This window comes from Hemicordylus capensis, chromosome 6 (genome assembly GCF_027244095.1).
Source record: "Hemicordylus capensis ecotype Gifberg chromosome 6, rHemCap1.1.pri, whole genome shotgun sequence".
Taxonomy (NCBI): domain Eukaryota; kingdom Metazoa; phylum Chordata; class Lepidosauria; order Squamata; family Cordylidae; genus Hemicordylus; species Hemicordylus capensis.
In genome coordinates this window covers 120826675-120843011 of record NC_069662.1, presented here as the reverse complement: position 1 = coordinate 120843011, position 16337 = coordinate 120826675, and the positions used below count along the sequence as shown (strand labels likewise).

Genomic DNA, 16337 nt, shown 5'->3' with positions numbered 1-16337 from the left:
CTCCTCCCTCTGGCGGTGGCAGCCAGAGCAATGCTGGGCCCATCTGTTCGGCCCAGCATCTTTTGCCAACTGCAAGGTGCACCTGTGCAGTTCAGAGATCGTCAAAATCCCGTGATGTCACAGCGATCACTTGCAACGATCTCTCAACTGTGCAGGCGCACCTCACAGTTGGCAAAAGATGCTGGGCCAAACGGATGGGCCCAGCATCCCTCCCGCTGTTGCCGCTGAAGGAGGGGAAGAAGGACTATGCCGCTCACCCCCTGGAAGCCACCCTTCAGCCACATGGTGGCTGTAATTTAAAAAAACAAAAAACAAAAGTTCAGTGATGGGCCCCAAAAAGTAGGTTTTGCGGGGCCTTGAGCGGGGGTCGGGGCTCGTGGCTGGGTGGCCCCTGGTTACAAGTACCACACACTGTGATCTCAAGCCAGATCAGGGGCTCTACAATTGTATTTGGATATAAAAAGAACACTTCCGTTCCACTTCCTAGTTTAAGACTGTGATGAGTAATCACATCATGTGTAATTTGGTCCTTACAGATCTTTGATGTTGAATTGAATAACCAGCCAAGGTTCTTCCACCCACACCACCCATTTGCACACATGGCTCTTGATCCAACAAGGAATCTGTGCAGAACTCTGTTTCTACACACACACACACACACACACACACACACACCAGGCTTGCTGCATTGGGACAACACATTGCTTTTGTCCAAATAGTCTTTTATATCATTTTTACAGTTCAGCTATGCAATCCTTCACATTGGTTAGTAAACATGTTACTTCAAGATGAAGAAGAAAGCTCAAGCTTCTTCTGTTTTATATGGTGCTAATACACTTAGTTACAAGCCCAGACCTCATTTTATTTACTGTAAATGAAATGCACAGCAGCAGTGAGCACAAAGCCAAAAAGTGAATGAGACACTTTTATGATGCAAGAGCCATGTGCAGAGACATCTGTAATGTGACTTATTTTTAATACTTGGTAAAGGAGTTCAACTTGGAATATGTAACATCAGTTTTCTTATAAATCTTACTTCACACATCTTTTGAGACCTGAAGCAATTTTTCCATGTGTATCTGGCCATCTTTTGAGGGTTTTTCCCAGTACTTTGCTCAGACTCCACACACACACACACAACACACTTTAAACTAAAATATATTGCACTACTTTCTACCCTTGCATCCTCCTGCATGATAGGGAAATCCATATTTATTTTATTTTTCAAATTATTCCCTGCCATTCAGTCCTCTCTAGGGAACCCCAGGTGGCTTTCAGAATAAACCCTAATTAGCAACTGCATGAACTGAAGCAATACATTTTAAAGAGTCATAAAACAAAAGCAGTACCAATCCAACTACATTTTTTAAAAAAACTTAACTGGATTTCAATTATGTTGGAAACTTGGCTCAGAAAGAAAAACCATGGCCTATTTCCTGAATGCTTCAGTAGACTAAAATTGATGGGGAGAGAGAGTTCTGCAAAAGAGATCCTGCCACCCAAATCCAACAGCCACGTGAGTGGCTGGCTTGGTAGGGACCACACTGTCATGGGGTCGAGCGTCAATCCCAGCCGATGCTCTCTTGCAGTCAAATTTCCTTCATGAATTTAGGTACACAAATAGGAGTGTTACCACCCAAATCCAACAGCCACGTGAGTGGCTGGCTTGGTAGGGACCACACTGTCATGGGGTCGAGCGCTAATCCCAGCCGATGCTCTCTTGCAGTCAAATTTCAATAAAATTTGGCCCTCATTGCACCAACTTGTGTCTCGTGTCTCCTTGGGGTGTGTGTGCAAAGCTTTCTTTTCTTATAGCTATCTGACTTGCCTCCCACGGTGGTAACACTCCTATTTGTGTACCTAAATTCATGAAGGAGGCAGAGTCATATGCAAGCAGACATTCCCTGAGCCTTGATAATGATGATGAGTATAATAATACACAGCTGACCTTCTCCCAGGGCTGTCCTTAGGGCATGGCAAGCAGGATGACCGCTCTGGGCCCCGCTCTTTTAACAGAATTAACTGGAAGGGGGCCCCACACTGGCTGATTTGGCTCGGGCCCCACACCTCGCCAGGGCTCTTGTTGTGAACTACACCTGGTTTTGCACTCTGTACATGCTCAGAGGGAAAGAGAGAAAGTCACATCATACACAAAATGAATTGGTTCTTGGAGATGGTGACCATGTAGGATCTGGGCACACAAACAGAGAGAGAGAGAGAGACTCAAAAAGTTCAATGGGCTTTATTATAGAAAGTTGCTCATCAGGATAAAATAATCCACATTAAAAACATGTTTCCAATGCAAAGTGTAGTGTAATGTGCCTAACTAACATATGTGTGTGCAATCAGTAATTACAGCTATATAACAATCTAACAAATCCTAATAAAACATTTAGAGAGAAGCAGAGAAAGAAGGAAGGAAGGAAGGAGGGAGGGAGGGCTTAGGAAGGGGGTGGCAGTGACTAGTAAGGAGGAGGAAAGTGGGGAGCAGGCTAGGCTGTGCGTTGAATAGGCATCTCACCAGGTTCACGAAGGAGGCTTCAAAGGAATTGTTCATTGCTGGAACTTGAGCACGATGCAGGCTTCAGATGGAGGAGAAATGCGGGTGCTGGAGAACAGGAGCCTGGGGTGCAAGCTTCAAGTAGTCAAGCAGGCTGGGGTCAGCTGCTCAGAGCAAAGTGAAGCACCATGGCTGGGTAGTCTGGACTTCTCACTGCGCAGCAGAAGTCACAGACAGTTCCTGTCCATGGACAGAGTTCCTGCTTGTTGCCCCGTGGCTCAGCAGCAAACTCTGGGATGGCTCTTGAGCAAGTATGATTGTTAGGCAAGATCGCTAATCTGCCATGTCAAGAGATTCCTTCTTATAGTTGTCCCATCCTTTGATGTCCATTTGAGTCTCCTGGATCACAAAAGGTGTCCATTCCTGTTATCCTCTGGATATTGTCTTTTAATTATCAAAATTAGCTCAGGATATTTGGTCAGTCCAGAGTAATCTCAATCCCATCTTCTGTTAGCTGTTATCTTGGGGAGGGGACATTCTATTTTGCCCAAAGCAAATCTGCATGAGCTGCAAATGGGCATCTTCTCTTGTCCCCAGATTTGGGGCCTGGTCCAAGAAGGTGTTAAAAGGTGTTAGTAAAAGGACTAAATCTACAGGTGTTTTCCTAGAGTGGAATTTCTATAGACAGCAATTGAGTATCCCCTTTGGGCAGAGCAGAGCAATCACTGACAAGGATTAACATAGACTTCTTGCAACAGGAAAGGGGAGATCAGCCTCTGGCCTCTTCCACAGACTTAGGGGCGATTCTCACAACCAACAAAAATCGGGCTAGGAGAGCCTAGCCCAATTTTTGTTGGTCGTAGGAACCACCGGGCTCGCAGCCGAGCCTGGTGGTTCTTGAGCAGGTAACCCACTCAAGAACCCCTGCTAAAAAGCAGGTTTGCGGAGCGAGCGCTCCAGCAAACCTGCTTTTTAGGCTCGTGAGTAGCCCCCCGACCAGGAGGCGAAAAGCCGCCTCCCGGCTTGGGGGTCTCCCCAGTATGCCCTGCGCGCTCGTGCAGGGGCTTGCGGAGCTTGCGGGGGCCACGCTACCCCTGCTCCCCCCACCCCCCGCTGGCTCCGTCACGGAGCCGGCCATTGTGTGGGCGTCCGATCCGGCCGCCCAGGGCTCCCTGCCCGCTCACCGGTAAAAACCGGGTCTCACTGATCGTGAGACCTGGTCCATTATCTGATAGTGAGTTACATTTTAGCATATTGATAGCTCAGGCCTAGCCCTTGCGTATCTGTGAGTGCCCATTTCACAATACAATGCTGGATTGCCTCTTCCTTCACAGAGCAGTTAGCTGAGGCAGTCATGAGACCTGGGTGTCAGTTCACCTTGAGTTCAGGCATTTAATTGAACTCTTAATAAAATGGAATCAGACATAGGCCTGGGTTCCATATAATTCTGGGTTGGTGGCTCTTGGTTTAATGTTGTTGTTGTTGTTGTTGTTGTTGTTGTTATTATTATTCCCGTCTCTCCCTACAGGCATTCATTCCATTGAAACCAGCCTTCCACCAGGTAAATAATGCAATCCTATACAATTATTTAAATTTTAGACATTGGACTTTGTATAGAACTAAAAGAAGTAATAACCGCTTGTTTAAGGAAACCACCCCCATCTGCTAAAGGTGCATTATCATGAATGCCAAAATAGTAGAAGAAAGCAGGGGCAGAACATTCATTCCCCTTTATCTATTGCCCAACTAGCTACAGGTGTTTGATTAGGATTCATGGTGAGGCATTATGGGAAAAGTCTCTGATCTTGGTCTAGGACCGGGGAGCCCTGAGTTCAAATCCCCACTCAGCCATGAAAGTCATTGGGTGACTCTGGGCCAGTCACGCATCTCTCAGCCTAACCTACCTCACAGGGTTGTTGTGAGCATAACCATGTACACCGCTCTGGGCTCCTTGGAGGAAAAGAGGGATATAAATGTAGAAATAAATAAATAAATAAATAAATAAAATAGTCTCAGAGTTGAAGCAGACCTGACATACAGATACCTTTTTTTGGAGAGGAAGTATTTTGAATGCAATAGTGACATCTAATGGTTCAGAATGATACATATTGCAAATCTGTTATTTAAAAATGCTTATCCTGGCTATGTTCCAAGGAAGTGCACAGACAAAAAGGCTTAAACTCAGTAGAAGATGAGTCCTACCCAGTTTCAGAGGTTGGGCATGCTCCCATTTTACGATCATGTGTTAGATAAGGTGGTAGGAGGCAGGAAGCTTGATCATCTGCCAAGCCCCAGCTGGGTACGATGATTTTTTGCCTCCTCTGTCAGAAGCTGGAGATGGATGCACACATCCTAGGGCATTCACACAAGCTTAAAAAGTTAAGGACTAATGAGCCCAGTGCAGGTGATTGTGAGAACCCAGAATTTCAGGGCAATCCTGGCCAAACTGCTTCAGTTAGCCAGCATTTAACCAGAACAGGTCATGAATAATCCTGGTTATCTGTCCTGGTTAAATAAATGCTGGTTAATTGGAACAGTTTGACCAGGCTTGCCCTGAAATTCTGGGTTCTCACAATCACCTTCACAGTGCTCACTAGTCCTGATTAACATTTTAACCAGGATCATTGTGATTATGTGAACCCAGCCCTCACAGTTTTGCTAAACAGAGTTCCTTATATCTTATCCTCAGAGCAGAGGTGCTCTTCCCCCTGGACCTCCAGACAAAAGTCCAGGCCTCCAAACCCCCTGGGGCTCCCAAATCCTTTTTAGTCTGTCCTAGGTGGTGTGGTGGCTGTGCCGCCGTGCTGTGCTGTGCCGGGAGGCCGGGCATGACCGTGATGGTGTCTGAGTGCTGCGGCCAACCACAGCTGCTCAATCTCCCTCCCACTGTGTTGGGATTGGCAGAATTGTCAAAGCAAAATGTGGTATCTGCAGGTCAGTGGGTTGAGCAGATTCCTTTCTTTGACCATATTGTGGTGTGAAAATACTGCATTTAAAATTGTGGTGTTTAAAATTCTGCGTGTGACATGGGGTGTGTGTGTGTGTGTGTGTGTGTGTGTGTGTGTGTGTGTGTGTGTGTAGGAGGATGGGGGCAGGGGCAAAAGGCCTTTAGGTCCAGGCTCCAAAGTTACCTAGGTGCACTTCTGCCTCCGAGTACACCTTCCTCACTTTCCTGCCTTCGAGGATTGGTTTATGCTTAAATCTGCAGTGGAAAATGTGAGAGCATACCAAGAGAGTCTGCATGACATTGGGCGAACACACGAATAAATCAATACACTTAGTGTTGTATTATATGGTGCAGTTTGCAGCCGCTGACTGTCAATGCTAACAACCTGTCCTCTGCAAAAACAATTACTTGAGTCCCTCAGCGTATGTAACAACCGAACCTTACTACTTGTAATGTTCCAAGAGAATGTACAAATCACAGCGCTGATGCAAAAACATTTGTGTAAGCAGGAAACATCAGTGGAGGTAATCCTGCCAGACATTGCTGCTGTTGTTTTCACCTGAGGTCAATTTGCTTGTTTTGTAGAAATATCAGCCAAACTTAAGTTCTAAAGCCAGTCAGTCGGCTACTGCAGAATTTACACTATACATTTGAATTGGCAAGAATAAAGAAAGTTTATTCTTTATTCAAATAATTGGCAAGTAAAGAACGTTTCCACTATAGATTCACATTATGTTTTAACCTTTCAGTTTTGGAACTCATATTTTACTGACACTTTCAACAATTTGTTGTAGTTACTGTCTCCCTGAAGCAATAACAGTAACTCAAATCATAGTTGGTATGAAACTCAGCTATAAAGGCCATTCCATCTGGGTACCATTAATCTAATGTACTCTGAAAATTAGGAACATAGCACAGAAAGCTGCCTTATACCGAGCCAGATCATTGGTCCATCTAGCTCAGTACTGCCTACACTGATTGGCAGGTTTCAGGTAGGGGTGTGCACGGAACCGCGGAACTGTGAAGCGTCTCCAAGACGTGAAGACGTGAAGCAAAAGGCTTACTGAAGCAGCAGCAGCCAAACGGGAGAAGGGGTAGCAGGGAGGTATCCTGCTGCCCCAATTATTAACAGAACTACGGGCACCGGAGGGGGAAAGCGGCGGGAGGGGTAAGTAAACCCTCCCCCCGCTCTTAAAGGAACCCCCCACCCCAAATCACCCGAACCTCGAACCGCCCATGTCCGGACCAGTCCAGAGGCCTGTAAAATGACCTCCGGAACGGTCCGGGCTCATCACTAGTTTCAGGCAGGAATCTTTTCCAGCCCTACCTAGAGATGCCAGGGAGTAAACCTGGAACCTTCTGCATACAAAGCCAATGAGCTACGACCCCATCCCAAAAGCACATGTGTTACAATGGACAGCACTCACATGTAGTCACCCATCCAAATGCCAACCAGGGTGGACCTTGCTTAGCAAAGAGACAATTCATACTCACTACCACAAGACTAGTTCTCCTCCCCAAACGTCTACTGCTCAGTTGTTTAGTTGTTTGAGATAGCTGCTTAGCTGTTTCTGGCCCATTTCTTCCTGTTTGTCCATGTCTTCAAATATTCCTGCTTTCACTAAAATGGAATGAAAAATCCCAGCATTATTTAACAAGATTGAGGAAGGAATGGAGAACTGAAGGGATTAATTAAAAGGTAAGGTAAAAGTAAATTGTGCCATCGAGTCAGTGTCGACTCCTGGCATCCACAGAGTCCTGTGGTTGTCTCTGGTAGACTACAGGAGGGGTTTACCATTGCCATCTCCCACACAGTATGAGATGATGCCTTTCAGCATCTTCCTATATCTCTGCTGCCCGATATAGGTGTTTCCCATAGTCTGGGAAACATACCAGCGGAGATTCGAACCGGCAGCCTCTGGCTTTGTAGTCAAGTCATTTCCCCACTGAGCCATTAGGTGGCTTAATTAAAAGGTATTTGATGTATTTGATGTTTAAGTATTTAAGTGTTTCACTCAAATTTTATTTTTGATTATTCTCTACCTTGCTGCTTAAGGTTATTTGATCTTTAAAGATCACTTGATCTAAATGGCTTGGAAACAGGTTATCTTCAGGGTCACTGCCTCCTACATAAACTTATCCATGCTCTCTGGTTTTCCAGTGAGGGAATGCTGTATGTTTCGTTGTGATCTGAGTTGAGGCTGTTCAGCATACGGAACAGGACATTTTCCACGATTGCACCTAGGGCTGTTAAATCTCAAGCTTTTGACCTGAGTCTCAGGTTTTGGAAGGCTGTGTTTAGTCATCTGAGAGAGCCGTCCAATCTCCCATTCAGAACTGTGGACTGGCTGGTGGCCCACTTCTCCAGCTCCTCCAATTGGTCTGAAAGGAGATGAGGCAGATTTCTTTTTTGTTTTAGTCAATCAGTTATTGGCAACCATGTGACATCATCAGGCCCTACCTTGTGGATCTCACCAGGTCGTAATTGCCTAGGACGCCTCCAACCTGACAATCCTAATTGCATCCAAGCTCTGGAAATTTATTCCCCAAGAGACTTATTTGACTCTGTCCCTTTTTGTCTCTCAGTCGTCTGTGAAGACCGTCCTATTTTGAAAGGCATCAGGGGATAGGGCAGTAGGTAGAACATCTGTTTTCTATGCAGAAGGTCCCAGGTTCACTTCCTAGCATCTCCAGGTCAGGCTGGGAAATAATCCTTCCTGAAACCTTGGAGAGCTTGTGCCAGTCACTATACACAGTACTGAGCTAGATGGACCAATGGTCTGACTTGGTATAAGGCAGCTTCCTATGTTCTGATGAGACATTTGTAGAATTAGCCTGAACCAGAGACTGCTATGGGCTCTTTGACTCTTTCTGCTGATCTCAAGGCTATTGTTTCATTGACATTCGTTGTGCTGATATTTTTTCTATATATCTGATTTTTACCTCCGTTAGCCTCTTTGAATGTTTTTTTGTAAAGCAGCAAGGGGGAATAAAAATTCTTTAAAATAAATAAAATTAATTATGAGGTAGGATGCTGCTTTCATTTTATGACCTTTAAAACATCCGGTTAGTCCAGGTGCAACCGCAATGGGCATACTGAATAAACTGTAAATAAAAGACTGTAAAAAGTCTAACTGGGCCCAATATTCTTGGAAGATTTATGCCATAGGCAGGAAATAATAACCAGGAAAAAAAGAATAGGATTATACATTAAAGCAGTCCATGGCAAAGGACAGGAAATTGATTCAAGCTGAGCTGGCATTTTTGCTGAAATGAGTTGTGTCTGCTGTTCAGTGTTCAGCTCTTGCAATTTATAGAGACACTTCAGTGCTTCTGTATAAACCTTCAGGAAGCTGTGAGCAAACTTTGCTATATATAGGTACATGTCCCAGCTATATGGAGGGAAATGCATTTCAAAGACCATTCTGATTCAAATAGAGAGTTTTGTTAGATGGACACCTCATCCATGTTTCTTTTGCTGAATAAAAACCATAAGCAGAAAAGGCAGCTGTAGCAAGTGTTAGGTTTTGCTTCATCTGGTATGAGATTTTTAACCTGAGCCTACTCTTAGAGGTTCAGACATCACACAGAACCATGGTTTATTTTAACTATGGTTTATTAAGCAAAGCTGGCACCACAGATGATCACTAAATATGGGCTTGTTCTGCTATATCATGGTTTGTTTGGGGACCCACTCCTTATCTATGTTCTCCATGAACCAGACTGGCCTCTCTATTTGTTATGATCTCCATGAACTGAGCCTGACCTCTCTTCATCTGAGACACACCTGGAGGACTTTGAGGAAGAAACAGGATGCAATGTCCTCTCTCTCTCTCTCTCTCTCTCTCTCTCTCTCTCTCTCTCTCTCTCTCTCTCTCTCTCTCCAGGATTCTGGGTGTCCTGTATCTCCTGAATCCCCACTTCAACCCAAGGACTCCATGGAAGAGACAGAATGCAAGATCCCCATTTTTTTGCTCATCGCGGCATTTGCTCGCTCTGTGACAGTGCAAATTTGCTTGCAGTAACACATGAGTAGCCCCCCGACTGGGAGGCTACAAGCAGCCTCCCGAGCTCAGGGGTCTCTCCAGGATGCCCTGTGCACTTTAAACACACCCGCACACTCCAATTGTCCTCACAATCAGTCTTGAATGCCATAGGCGATTCACACACATTCCTACCCAGGAAGAACTAAGACACAATGCATTCCAAAAAAAGGTTGTCTGTGCTCCCCTGTTCAGCAAAGCAGGACAAAAGAGAGGTGCCCTCAAGGCACATTTTGGGATATAAGTATCCCTAACTCCATGACCCAGTGTGCTTCCTTATGTATTTTACACCTGGGACTCCCACTGCAAAACATCTCAGTGTTTCCTTGTGCCTCTCACTCTGGACCCCATCAGACTGCAACAAGAAACTCCAGCAGATCACCTTGGTGTTCCCTCCTCAGGACAGGTGGTCTAGCCTCTTGTCCCACTCCTTCAGGGCTGAACCCATCCCTTTCTCTTATTTCTGAAATCTTGTCCCTCTATCTTAAAGTACCTCTCTAGCCCGCCTGGGAATTTACACATAATTTGGAACTTTAAGCTAAATGTGCCTTACAATAGTTTGTTTCTTAGCATATTTGTAGTGCTTTTAAACTAGGGCCACATAGTAATTTAGTCTGATTTTATTTTTAATAAACTCCTTTTTTGTTTAATTAAAACCTCTCTTTCAAGCCGATTTTCTTGAGTTCATACACTTGCACAAATTAAGGCTGATTGGAACAGTCTCCCCTTTTGAGCTAAATTCCCCACATTCACCCGAACTAGGGGGTGCAGGCCAATCACCCTTGAGGCAGTTTCATCAACACAACTTAAGGCACCGAAGACCCATTTATTCACCCAGGCTTTTAATTAGATTTATGGCTTTAAATTTAAATGATTTTAATTGTTTTTATTTTGATGTAAACCTCCCTGAGCTATTTTTGGAAGGGCGGTATATTAATACATACTTACATACAATTAGCTTTAATTTATTGGAGAAATGCTTCAGCTCCATTTTTGCTGTCCTTTTTTGTACCATTTTCAACTCTTTGAGATGAGGAAACCAAAAGTGTAAACTGCATTCCAAATGTAGTTGAACATGGATTTATATGGTGGCAATAAAATACCTGCTGTTTGATGTACAGTTCACTTCCTAATAATTCTTAAAACTGAATTTGCCTCTTTCACCACTGCAGCTATTGAGCTGACTTCATCAGTGAGCTTTCAGCCACAATCTCAAGATCTCTTTCCTCAGTAGTAGTTGTATCTTTATTATGGTCTCTGACCAGCATAACACAACATTACATACATACAGATGTTTATGTACATACAGTATCTTATTAAGTACATAGCCCAAATAATTAGGTCCCGTATATTCTATTTTTAGCCAAGATCTGTTGGCAAATTCTCTCAGCAGCAACACAAAACTCAGTAATCACATCAAAATCTATGTGAAGTAGGAATATTTTGGCCCAAATGTAAATCACTTTGCTATTTTTATACTAGACTTTTAAACCACATGTATACTATGCGTAGGCAGTCTCAGTATAGGGAAAACAATGTATTATCTAGCATTTGAAGACTATATATATTTTCCAAGTGTCTTGGCCACTCACACGCTAAAACTTCTACTTCCCCTCACCAGCCGGGACAGTGAAGGGTATCATAACTTGTGGGCACTCCCACAAAATGAGCACTTCGTTTTAAGTGCCTTAAATTAAGCATTGTTCTCAGTGGAGGAGTTCGCCCTGTCCAGGCTTTGCCCTGCCGTTTCACATCCTTCTCTCTGAATGCTCACAGGCTCCATTCCCTATATTTGACATGCTGCCTGCTTCTCTTTATTACACTTCATGTTGGGATGCCTGTACACTAGTGACATCTGCTGGCCATCTTTAAAATGGAATCATTAGCCCTCAAAAACACAATAAACATACCGTACAGCTACCACAACAGGAGCCACCTAATGGCGTAGCAGGGAAATGGCTTGACTACCAAGCCAGAGGTTGCCGGTTCGAGTCCCCGCTGGTGTGTCTCCCAGAATATGGGAAACACCTATATTGAACAGCAGCGATATAGGAAGATGCTGAAAGGCACCATCTCATACTGTGCGGGGGGAGGCAATGGTAAACCCCTCCTACCAAAGAAAACCACAGGGCTCTGTGGGCAGCAGGAGTCGACACCAACTCGATGGCACACTTTACCTTTACCACAAGGGGAGGATCGCAGCTGGAGATCCAGCTGGACAATGGTGGAGTCAGGGGCTACCCAGACAATGAGTAGGGCTTGGGCTCAATAATGTCAGAGTGGGTGTTAGGCCTGGCCACTAGCCCTGACAGCAACATCAAGTACCTGATCCACTGCTACAACACCACCAAACCCAAACAACAGTCACCACCCAGGAGTGTCTGAGGTGTCCATCAGACACCTCAGAAGTGAGGGGTGTGCAGCCCCCTGGGGCAGGGGCAAGGGGAGGCAGTTGGGGCCCACTGCTTTGGGGGGCCCCCACAGGCAAGTCACATGACTGACTCCCCCAGCCACGCACCCTCCCAGGCTTCCTTCAGTTGTATTCAGCCTCTGAAATTGATGTGTCTGTTAAGACCTGGAGCTACCAGAACAGCATGTCTTTCCCTAGCACCATTAAATGACTTGCATTGTCCACAATTTACAAAAATTATCACTATTCAGCCTCATTCGGGGCAGCAGATCCCTGTGGCTTACGGACCTCCACTGCTTGCAGCAAGGCAGAGGGAGGGAGGGAGGGAGGTGGGGCCCCAGCATGCAATCGGGGCACAGCAGGAAGGGCTAGACTAGGAAAGAGGGAGGGCACTTTCCCTCAAGGCCTCTTGCTTCAGAATAGACCCACAGAGAAGACAGATTGCCTGAAAAGTATTTTCCATTGTTGACAGTTTGGGAAAGGCTTTCAAAGATTTTACAATCACATCCCCCTTTTCCCCTCCCATCTCTTGCCCACCCCCAGTTGCTGTTCTCTGCCTATATATTCAAGAAATTAAGTAAATAAATGTTGAAAAGAGAAAAATAAATAAATAAAGTAAACAAATGTTGAAAAGAGGGAAGAAGAAAAAGGGAGATATTTGTGGTGTCCACACTGGTGATGGCTTTATATATGAAACCGCTGGGAGAGGTCATCAGGAGATTTGGCTTGAGGAGTCATCAATATGCAGGTGACACTCAGTTGTGTCTCTCTTTTTCATCAGACACAGGTGGATTGGTGACTGTCCTGAATCGGTGCTTGGATGCAGTAATGGACTGGATGAGGGTGAGCACATATGAGCACTGCAAGATATTCCCCTCAGGGGATGGAGCCGCAGTTCTGGGAAGAGCAGAAGGTTTCAAGTTCCTTCTCTGGCTTCTCCAAGATAGGGCTGAGAGAGATGCCTGCCTGCAACCTTGGAGAAGCCACTGCCAGTCTGTGAAGACGATACTGAGCTAGATAGACCCATGGTCTGACTCAGTATGTGGCAGCTTCCTAGGTTCCTATGAGGGTGAATAAGCTGAGACTCAATCCAGACAAGACTGAAGTACTGTTGGTCAGTGGCTCCTCTGCCTGGGTGAATGATGTCCAGCCTATTCTAGATGGGGTTGCACTCCCCCTGAAGGACCAGGCTTGCAGTCTGCGAGTGTTCATCGATCCAGCACTGTCACTAGAAGCTCAAGTGGCCTCTGTGGCTCAGGGTTCCTTTAATCAGCTTCGACCTTACCTGGACAGCGATAGTTTGGCCACAGTTACTCACACTCTGGTAACCACCTGCTTAGATTGCTGCAGTGCCTTGTATGTGAGGCTGCCTTTGAAAATGGTCTGGAAACTGCAGTTGGTACAAAATAGGGCTCCAAGATTATTAATTGGGACTGGACGTTTTGATCATATCGCGCCAGTGCTTCGTCAGCTGCACTGGCTTCCAGTCCATTTCTGGGCCCAATTCAAAGTGCTGGTTTTAACCTTTAAAGCCCTAAATAAGAGCATCTCCTTCTCTCTTTGTTTTCAGGAGGACCCTGAAGATGTACCTATTTCCCCCAGGCTTTTAACTGAAATCTAATTTTAAAATTTTAACGTGTTTTTATCTATTGTGATTTTTATCTATTTTATGAATTTTAAATGCTTTATATTTTATATTATGTTTTAATCTGTACACCACCTAGGTATTTCTATATTAGGCAGTCCAGAAATTCAGTCAATCAATCAGTCAAACTTGGACCAAGTTACTTGAAAGAGCGCCTTGCCCCATATTTCCCTACATGCACCTTAAGATCTTCTTCCAAGGCTCTCCTCCGGGTGCCCCTGCCAAATAAGGTGAGGCGGATGGCTACCAGGGAGAGGGCCTTTTTGGAGGTTACACCCCATTTATGGAATAGCCTCCCCGGTGAGATTCACCTGGCTTAATTACTTTGTTCTTTTAGATGCCAGCTAAAGACCTTTTGGTTCACCCAGGCCTTTTACATTCGGGGTTTTTTAATTCAGCTTTACAGATTTTCTCTGATTTTTAACTAATTTTAAAATGAGTTTTTAATGCTGCTTTGTATTGTATTTTGTATTTTATTTTCACTTTTTTTGTCTGTTATGATTTAATGAGTTATGTGTTTTTTACTGTAAATATAAATCCATTTTTTATTGTAAATAGTGTGAGCCGCCCAGAGAACAATTAGCTATGGGGCGGCTAACAAATAAAGTTTTTATTATTATATTATATCATCATCACCACCATTATATATCATGGTTGTACTGTTGTGCAAACCTGTTTGTGCAATTTCTGCACTTGCACAACTGTGCAAATATTACATCCCATCACATGCATAACAGCATGTAGTATGTCTGCTACAGAGAAGAAAGGGAAGTTCAAAGGAACATTATGCCCCACCCCCTGGACCTCTCAGAGTCTTAAAAAGAATCTGGGCAGAGTTTGCTGGGATGGCTCACCTTAGGCAGCAGATTTGGAGGTGTAATTAAAAGGCATCAAAAAACCAATTATATAGCATATTGTTCTGTTTTCACAATTGAGGCACTACCATTTGGATTTTCTGCCTTTGGCATCAAGATCTGCCATCTCTGGGCAGTGCAGTTGCCACCATAATTCCAAACTGGGTAACAACCTGTTGAGTGGCTAGCTGTATGGATCTCCTAGTCCGACACTTCTTAACCCAACTGACACTCATGCTCGATCTTTTCCCAAAGCTACTCCTGAGGCTTAGGGCACTCTCGGGAATGGTGTGGGATGTGGTACAAAGGGTTGCAGCTGGAGGAGAAAGTTGGCAGAAACTGCTTCCCCCCAAGAGACTTCAAGACTGGGGAGCAGAAGGAGTTGCTTCTCAACCCATGCCCTCAGAGGCTGCTTTCACACGGCTGTCCCCAGGGAGACCCAACCATCCTCTGTCTGCTGCTCCTCCTCAGCCTCTTTCCTTTCCTTGTATAGATAGCCACACACACCATCCAGCTGCCTTGCAAACTACCCCTTTCACCACCTCCTGGAGCTCTCCAGGAGCTTTCCCACACAGGACTTCCAGCTCTCGGAGTATCCAATGAGGGAATGAAACTCGCAGCATTAGGGAAGCTCCCCTCCCCTCTCTACTGTGAGTTTTCTTTTGTGTAGATTCACACACAGCTCACTTCCATGTTTTCCTTGTGGCCAATGGCTTCCTAGAGGAGGCCGGACGCCACGCCTCCCTTTCCCCCAAGGCTTTAGTAATTAAAGCACCCTCTGTGATCTGGCTTTGTTGAAGTCCACACACACACACTTCTGCTTAATTGGTTTGTGCATCAGACTGCCTGTTAGACATCAGCCTTGGCTTTCTATCCCCCCCACCCTGGTCACGACCCCAACACACACACACACACACACACACACATCCCCAGCATGTGTCAGCCCTCCTGCAGAATCACCTCTGCTTTTGCAGTCTCATCCCAGTTTGGATGGCATGCAAGGAAATGCTTGTTTCTGCAAAAGACTGCAAATCCTCCTCCCAGAGGAGACTAGGGTTAAAGTCCTTGTGTGAGAAAGCTCCTGGACAGCAGGCTTTACTGCAGGTTTACTGCAAGGCTTTACAGCTAATTCAAAGTTGTCCCAAAAACAAAGTTGTCCCAATAAATTGTTGGAGCTAGGACCCTGGCAGCATCAGCTCTCCACTGCAATGTCTCATAGTGACCACTAGGGGGGTTAGGGTCATGGATAAAAGTGCTGGACTCCTCCTCTCTTTGTTCTTCCAGTGTTGGTCTCCATTTCATCTCTCCAAAGATGGCTGTTTGTTTTTGGTCTCCCTTTTCAGCCATGAGCTACAGCTGAAATTAAACTGCAGGCTTTTTCACATTCATTTGTAACCTTTTCTTTAAATAAATCCTTGTAGTTCTTCAAACCTAATGAACTGTCTCAAGACCTCTTGCTTTGCTGCTTTCTCACCAAACTGGTTTTGCTCTGCTGTTTGGGGACTGCACGGCCATTCTTCCCCTACATCAATTGCGCTACACTCTAACACACAGTGAAAAACTCAAATTGTGTGTAAAGTGCTCCCCTCCTATAGCTCGCAGGGACTTTGGGGTAGATTTGCCGGATGTGTGAACACACACCCTCCATTCCGGATGAGATGCAAGCTAAAGGGCTTTAAAAGCCTTGTGTGAAAAATGCATGCGCTCTCTTACCCCCGGATCCTGGGGCCCTGGTCCATGGCCTCCGAGGTCCAGGAGAGCCTCCTGCCACCAAGCCACCCTGTGCCCACCCCACTGCTGTCCTGAGGCACCGAAAACTTCAATAATTCTAGCTGCCATCTGCATGGCTGGGGGTGGGGTGGGGGGTTAGGGCTTGTGAGTTTCTATTGCAACTGTGAAGGCATGCAGCAGCGCCTTGGATTTCTCAAGGGCCACTGA

The 16337-nt window shown here is 45.3% G+C and overlaps 1 protein-coding gene across 8 annotated transcripts in view; it reads left to right on the top strand.

Annotated features, from left to right (window-relative positions):
• The window catches only part of ABCB5 (ATP binding cassette subfamily B member 5), a 106581-nt gene extending 90747 nt beyond the window's left edge, over window positions 1-15834 (top strand). For 7 of the 8 annotated variants that reach the window (XM_053265976.1, XM_053265975.1, XM_053265978.1 and 4 more), the window contains 3 exons: window positions 4029-4061; window positions 12682-12743; window positions 13471-15834. The gene's annotated coding sequence lies outside the window, so the exon portion shown is untranslated. The remainder of the gene's footprint in view (window positions 1-4028; window positions 4062-12681; window positions 12744-13470) is intronic. The other variant, XM_053265977.1, reaches the window with a different exon arrangement.
• Window positions 15835-16337: the final 503 nt, after the last annotated feature.